Source organism: Aythya ferina, assembly GCF_964211825.1.
Source record: "Aythya ferina genome assembly, chromosome: 1".
Lineage (NCBI taxonomy): Eukaryota > Metazoa > Chordata > Aves > Anseriformes > Anatidae > Aythya > Aythya ferina.
Genome location: NC_140296.1, coordinates 28,633,922 through 28,641,928, shown reverse-complemented (window position 1 = coordinate 28,641,928; position 8,007 = coordinate 28,633,922). Strand labels below are relative to the sequence as shown.

Sequence of the window (8,007 nt, the reverse complement as noted above, 5' to 3'; positions counted from 1 at the left end):
GCATGAAAGCACTTCCCCTAAGCTTCCTTCTGAAAGGCTAAAAAAAAAAAAAAAAGCAACATCCAGTTTGACTAGTGAGTCATTTTCTGCCTCCTTGGTCCAACTCATGGCCTACCTCACTGGTTTCTGTGTTCCACCATAGGATCTTCTGCTGAGCCTTTCCCTCACTGTGGACCTGGGCTGGTGGCAGGTGGCATTTGAGGTAGCATTGGGGAGGCAGTAGGAGCTGAGAAATATGCCTAACACTGTCTCCTCATGGGATTTTAGGGGGAAGCCTTGTTTGTTGGTGCAGGAAAAGAAAGAAATGCCAAGTGCAAAGCGGGTTACATGTCAGCAGTGTGGTTGAGGTGGTCACTGGTGCAGGAGGATTAATCGTCATGGAGACTATAACAAGGAGTGAGGTGTGGAGAGGAAAGTGCAGAATATTTTAAAGCATTGGTCATCCTGTGGTGACCACTGAGGGGTTAGCTTTCTGAAGGCAGCAGGATGTGGCAGTGCATTTGATCTCTGTGTCTGATGCTTCTTGTGATGCCTCTTAGTGAGGCTTGGCTGGGGTCAGCTCCTGAGGAGTTCTGCACACTGTTGTCCTTTCTCCTCCTCTGTGGCCATGGGAGGGGACAGCACTTTCCAGTGGGCACAACCCTCCCCTGTACAGGGGCATAATGAGAGATATTTGGACTTCTGTGGTTATGTGAGGTTGGAAAGTGCCACAATGAACTAAAATTGTGATGCATGTGGGATGCAGAGTGAAGTGATTCCTTCCAGTTGGCCTTGGTCCTCCCTTTTTGTCTTGGTGCTCTGAAACTCTTTGCCTCCTGTCTTTGGATAGAAAACAGAGAGAATAGGATAGAAATAGAATTTATATATATAATAGGATAAAAATAGATTTTTTTTTGGATAGAAAATAAAGAGATTGACTACCTTGGATTAAAAAACAAACCCAAACCCCACCAAACAAAACGATGAAAAACACCTAATATAAATTGGATTTCTTTGAGTGGAAGCAATAAATGTTAGGTTAGAGGTACTTTCTGTGAACACTTTCTTCTCTGTGTTCATCTATTCATTAAATTTGCAGTGCACATAAATGAATCCAGTGAGAGCTGGTAAAGGTGGGAGTAGGTGACCAGTTGGCAGAGACAACATAAAAATACAGAAGGAGCTGGACAACCTGCAAAGCTTTCAGGGACACAGACCAGGTTTGTGGAGGTACAGAAGGTAGCTCATGTCAGGGCCTATTGCCAGCATCAGCTCAAGAGATGGTAGTGGAATATAGTCATATAGTTACTAACAGTGTGCAAGGCCTTACAGGCAAAAAAAAAAAAAAAAAAAAAAAAAAGAGAGAGAGAGAGAAAAAGAGAAAAAAGGCAACCCCATGACCCCATGACACAACACAAAGTACAAATTGCTGCCTAATGTAGGACTTGACCTTAACAGTCACCTTTCATACTGAAAGCCTCATTGCAATGAAACATCAGCTGTCTTGGCCTGGTGGAACCCAGAGACAACGTATCGCTCTAGTGAGGTGACACGGGGAGCAGAGTGGAGTCACATCCCAATTTTAAGGCAATCCTTCTCTGCACTGGTTGCTGGTGTTCAAACACAGAGTGCAAGAAGGGACAAGGTTCAGGATAAGCCTAGGAGAACCCCAATTTAAGTGTGATATTCCTCAGGCTAGAGAACAGTCACTGAAGCAGCCTTCTTAGGGGCTTTTCTCTTGCTGAAGCAAACTGGCAGCACCTGGCAGTGGTTCCTCAGGTCCCCGTTGCCTTCCCTAGTGCATGGACAATTTTTCACCTTCCTTTCAGAGCCACCTCTGCCTGAGCTGCGCCGTCATGGATGGCAGCGTGTCACCTTGCCCCGGTGGCCTGCTGTGAGATGACGACTCTTGGTGCCTGTGAAGAAATGGGTCACCGTGGTTAACCACTCCTTTAGGTGCAGATGATTCTTCCTGAGCTTGTATGTATTGATCGACTCTTTCACATCAACAGGACGGCTCGTAGGAGGGCAGGACGTGCTGGCTTCAGTCATTGAAACTTCTGACAAAAATCTCTCACCAGGAAGATCTGTGGGTGTAGGGGTGAGAAGTTGCTAGGAGGTATCAACCTGTAGAAATACATGGCCTATTGACATCCCAGCAAAAGATGGGGCTCAAAAAGTGCCCTGTCCTGCATAGGGCACATCTTGGTGGTGGTGATGGTGGTAGGAAACAACTCCGGGAAAAAAAATTAATATTTTTGAGATGGGGTTTCACTACCAAACCTTTTCAGGAGCTGCAGGAGACTCCTGTGCTGCCTCATGTCACTCTGAACCATGTGTTTTTACCAGAAAAAAACACACAAAACAGCCAGCACCCACAGGCTCTGTAAGCAAGCCCGAATGGTGTAAGACATTTCTGGTAACCGAGCTTCAGCAACTCGTGCCCCCCTGAGACGACAGAAAATACTTGGCAAACAGGAAAATGGGAGGCCCTGGGAGGTGCAACCACCCTGACGAAGCTCCAGACAGTCAGGGGACAAGAGGGGAGGTGGCAATAAATCAGGGCATGGTCGCCATCATCAAGCCACTTCGAGAGGCTCTGTAGGTAACGCTGCCAACATGGAGATAGGAAAGAAAGCCCTGGTGACAGCAGCCTGAGGGCTTCCTATTACAGACCACCGAGGTGACTACCAGACCTCATTGCACTCAGCAGAAGATGTCAGCTGCTGACACTTCTGGAAAATGACAATTGGCTGTCACACACAATGCAGAATTTTTGGAATTACAGCAAAGGGGGGGGTGTCATTGTAGGGACATAACAAAAACATTTCCGGGGTGTTTATTCAAGAGAAGTGTTAATGTTACTGCACAAGATTTGTGGTTGCCTTTTATGAAATCACCTTTGAGTATTCAGTACAAGCTGGGAGCTTTGCTTGTACAATGTAAAAACGGGGGAAGTAGCTTTGCTTTATGTAGGTCTTTCTCAGCCATTGTATTAATCTTGCAAAAACCCCATAGACATAGATACTCCCACTATCTGCTACTAGAATAAGGGCATTTTAAAGTTTTGTTTTGATGCTTATGAACTGCAGTAATTGAATTGTGAAATACTCTAAAGATTTAGGAAGTCCTAATGGGAACAGGCACTGTACATTTTGTCCTTCTGTAAAAACAAAATATTTTTTCCTGTTTTTCCTGGAATTAAAGCACTATTTCAAACTGCTACAGGCATTCGGTTTTTTCTACATGATGAGTAGCTTGCACCCCAGGATCAGGAGCTCAGGTCTCTGGGTCGCGTTGCTGAAATGTCATCAATATCTGTGCAAAAACCCGTGGATTGGTGAAACTGGCAATTGATCGATAAAATTCCTCACACTGGCGTCATGCCTGAGGACTCTGCCAATATGTGGCATTTATGATGCTGAAGGGTCATAAATGAGATACATAGAAAAACATCACAAGATAGCTGTATTTTTGAATGCTTGCTAGAGAGTATCCGTTCAGCTTGCCTGGCTGGGTTGCATCATGCTACTGCCAGACATTGCATCTCTCCCAAATTAAGGACAAGACCTGGTCATTACAGTTCAGAAATTTCCTGCTGAGATAGGATGTCACCATCTAATGCATTCTGGTCTGCTCCTGAACATTTTTTTTTTTTCCTGAACCTGTATTTTTCTCATGCTATTTAGTAAACACAGTACTTTAAATTCCCATGCCAGTGCATCTCATAAACATGTACTCATGCAGTCAATGGCTTCGTGATGCACAAAAAAGGTGTCAGGATCACCTATTCAGTGTTTCACGCATTCAGCTTTACAAGGAAACTCTGGGGACACCAGACCTCTAATTCTGATGTGCAAGTTAGGTTTATAAAGTGGGAATGTTTTCCTCGCAGCGGGTTCAGGACAGGAGAGCTCAGCGCATCCGGACCCACCGCAGCCTCGCGCAGCCAGCCAGCAGTCAGCTCTAGGGCTTGCAGGTGTCTGTCGCAGGATATCTGTACAGTGTTAGCTTCACAGTTTATTAGCTTGGGAATAGGTAGTTTGTCCTGATATGTTCTGTATTATCTATAGTTTTATTGTTTGGGTTCCTATGTAACACCCTCCATAGCGATTCTGGAAGAAAAGCAGTGGTGAGATAGTAAATGAAAACGTGGGAAACTCACCTTTTTTGACGTGCACGGGAAATGGGTGAAGTCAGCATGCAGAAATGATGAGTGGGTGAACTATACTCACCTCCATCCATGCTCCACCACTGAGCAGGGTGTTGCTGTACAACTGGAAGCGATGAAGGGACGGGGGCTCCTGCGAGAGTGAAGAAAAGAGGCTGCAGAAAACTTGTGGCCGGACCCCTGCCCTAGCACCAGAGCATCTTCCCACAGTTCAGGCAGCAGTGTGAAGAACATCTGCTGCAGACTTCATCTCACGCCCTCTCCCCGAAGGGAGAAGTGTGTGCAGTGGAGTGTGCTGTTTTGCTGGGGAGGAGGGTGGCTGCGGATGGTAGATGTGGTGCAAGTGCATTTGTCTTAGAGAAGGAAAGAGCCAAGACATGAGCTTGCTGGTGCAGATGGAGGTGATGTGAGCAGTGATGGTGTCCAGACTCTGGGAAGGCCCTGCCACAGCTGTGGGAAAGTTCAGGATCCATCCCAGACAAACCTCAACCTCCTCCTACGGCACCCTCTGAAGATGCTGAGACCACTGCCTGCCTGGGACACTGCTGGATGCCATTCCCACCACCCAACTGTCCCTGTGGAGAAGCACAACTCTCTTAGGCCAAGACATGTCTGCACAGTAGGTGTCCTTAAGTAGCCTGAGCCATGGACTATAGACATCCCAGTTCTGTATGGAAAGTGGTGAGTCCCACCAGAGCCTCCCTCTTCCCAAACACTTGGTGGTTTACCTTTTCTCCTTGCAAAAGGGTGAAATAAAGTCATTTTTGGAGCTCATATGACTTAAATTCCGGTTATTTTTCAAGTTTTCTACTTGTAATCAAAAGAGAATTTTGCTGTGTAACCATTTCCTATGAAATAGTGGCTGGGCATTTGGTTGTCATATGGCTGTGCTGTATAATTATAGAACATGTTATGGTTTGATGGATGAAGTCATTAAGAGCATAGTAATTAGTACCAGCCTGCTACTTTGAACTGCTGTGTGGTGTCACATATTCCTTGCAGTGAATTACATCTGTGCACACACTGAATACAGCTTTCTAACCATCTGATGCCTCAGGCTTACATATTGTTACGCCGTATCCATCCAGAACATTTTTCATTCATTTTTAAAAATACACACACATCAAACCAGACAGCAGTCTGTAGCTTCCTACCTCCTAGAAAATACACTTTCTTTTTTTTTTTTTTTTTTTTTTGAAAGGAAAACTCTTAAAGGAGAGTTGAGAGGCTTATTGTGATGTCTGACACGGATTTGGCACAGGAAATGAAATCTTGCTGCAGAAAGGTAAAACACTCTGCTGCCATGTGTAGGACCCCATGTCAGAAGTGATCCTGGTTTTCTGCTTTTTGGTCCAGCAGCCTCTTAAGAGCAGCAAGCTATGTGTAGCCTTTTACCTTTGAGATGAGATGAATGTTGGGATTTCAGTAGTGGTCTATATAGAAATCCTGGTCACAGAGTGACAGCAGGGCTGAGGCTGTCAGGGAGCTCTGGAGGCCCCGTCCCCAAGCCCTGTTCCAGCAGATCCCCAGCGCAGGGTGCCCAGGGCCCCGTGCAGACGTCTTGTGCCGCTCTGCCAGGAGGAGCCCCCACAGCCTCTCTGGGCAGCCTGGGCCAGTGCTCAGCCGCCCGCCCAGCACAGAAGTGCTGCCTGGTGCTCAGAGGGAGCCTCCTGCCTGCCCCTTGGTGCCCACTGCCCCTGGCCTGGCGCTGGGCACCCCTGAACAGAGCCTGGCTGCGGCCTCTTTGCCCCCTCCCTGCGGGGATTCCCAGCCCTGGGGGAGATCCCCCTGAGCCTCCTCTTCTCCAGGCTGAGCAGTCCCAGCTCTCCCGGCCTCTGCTCACAGGAGAGGTGCTCCAGGCCCTTCATCACCTGGGTGGCCTTTTGCAGGCCCCAGTTGCTACCCTGCTCCCACCCCAAGTCCCTGGAGGCAACTTGGACTGATCTCCTCTGTACGCCGATGTGTTTCTCTCTCTCACCACAATTAACCTAAGGCAAGTCAGTGCTACTGGGAACCCTGGTAGGACAAATGTAAGTGCTGCACTGCATTAAATGGGGCAGAAATGTCCTTCGACATGGCAGGTAAGGGGATGATTTTTTTTTTTCCTCCTCCAGCTGCACCATACTCCTCTCTGGAAAACCTCTGTAGGTATGAAAAATCAAATATGACGATCTTCAGCTGCAAATGACAGCCCTGGTTTCCAGCATAGGTTATTGATGCTTCCTGGCAATTAAGATGCTATTAAAGATACAGTGCTGGGGCTACTGTGTCTCACTTTTCTCTTAGGGGTTGGGCACCTCAGCTATGCCTCATCTTGCAGGGTGTAGCAGCGTCTCCTTACATACCAAGTCACCCTATGCAGGGGAAGAGGTAGTTTAAAATAGGGAAGGCCAGCTCAGAGAGGATAATATTCAAACTACGCTGAGTTTCAACTGGATTTGGACCAGAAACACTAAAACACTTTGGGTTTAAGGATTTTTTTTCTTTCTTTTTAATGAAAAGTTGAAATTTTGTCTGGGAAACAATCGCTTTTAGAGGAAAAATAGAACTGAACAACCACAACTAAAAATTCCATTTCCTGCTGAAAAACTATCCAGCAAGAATTGCACTTAATCCTGCAAATAAGAAGCCTTTGCTGGCAGAAAGAGGACATATGAAAGAAAAAAAATGGCTTGCAAAAAATACACTGGAGAGTATTGGTTTGACGGTCATATATAATGGTTGCATCAGGCCCAGGCTTCCATCCTCTGATCCATGTTTGCAAGGGGCAAAGCTGCTCACTTCAGAAATCGCTGCTATGGCTTGCATCCATTTGTAAAGCTCGCTTGTGGGGGTGGCAGGAGAAGAAATGACCTTTGCATCGTGGCAGTTGTTTTGTCTGTCACCCCTTTTCTCAGCTTGGTGAGTTATTTCGTCTGCTTCTTCATTCCTTTCCAGAGCAGCATTGCCCTGCAGGCAGCACTGAGCTGTGCTGTACATAGAGCAGTGCCCTTGAGGCCTATCTGCCCCATGCGTGCTTTGTTATCATCTGCCAAACTATCTGGCTGCTGGTTGCCACAGGAAGCTTTTAGAGGATAAACCACTTGCTTATACACACTGTTCCCACGGGTGCAAACAGGCACAAACAAAATGTCTCCTGTTCATCCCCTTCATGCTACCTCACGCAACATGCTGGGGTGTGTGCTGGTATCTGCCAAAGCTCCTGTCCGAGGTGACTGACAGAGCCTTCCCAGTACAGCGAGCTGGATTTTTGGAGGGACTTCTTCAATCCTGAGTTCTGTGGGATGAAGGATGAGGTGATGTTATGGATCTGTTCTGTAACAAAGTGTGGGGTGATAGAGGGATGTCTCATGTGAGGGATAGGCCCGTGCCACCAGGACTTCTCCACACCACAGGGTGAGCGCTTTGGGGCAGTGCTCCTCCATGAAGACATGGGATTCAACTTAAGTCCACATCTGAGCTCCCTTTGCAGTCAGAGGAGGGGAACTGGCCTTCTGGGTCAGTGCTTCTCATCCTGCTGTAGCTCAGCTGGGATTTTCACAGCATCTCAGCTCCTTGCCTTGTGTTAAAAAAAAACAACTTTCTCCTTTCAAGCAGCTGACCCCTCCATGCCAAAACTAGTTGTTGTTATCCCCAGAGTCATTCTCACCACCAGGCTGGAGGATTGGCATGCCGGAACTAATTTATTAATTAAGGCATAGGATTTAAAGGTAAGCTAATCCACCCTGGTTTCCTCTGGGTGCAGGTTAAGATGTGACTCCCTTTCTCCAAAGTGACTGATGGCACCATCCATGTTAGATGTGCCTGCTATTGACTGCCTCATTCCCATACTGGTTTCTGTGGGTGTTTTTCACCCC

The 8,007-nt window shown here is 47.0% G+C and overlaps 1 long non-coding RNA gene across 1 annotated transcript; it reads right to left on the bottom strand.

Annotated features, from left to right (window-relative positions):
* Window positions 1–312: 312 nt before the first annotated feature.
* LOC311439909 lies at window positions 313–4,402 on the bottom strand. The gene is made up of 3 exons (XR_014695068.1): window positions 4,215–4,402; window positions 1,442–4,094; window positions 313–819 (listed from the first exon to the last, which is right to left on the bottom strand). It is a non-coding gene; the product is annotated as an uncharacterized lncRNA (long non-coding RNA).
* Window positions 4,403–8,007: the final 3,605 nt, after the last annotated feature.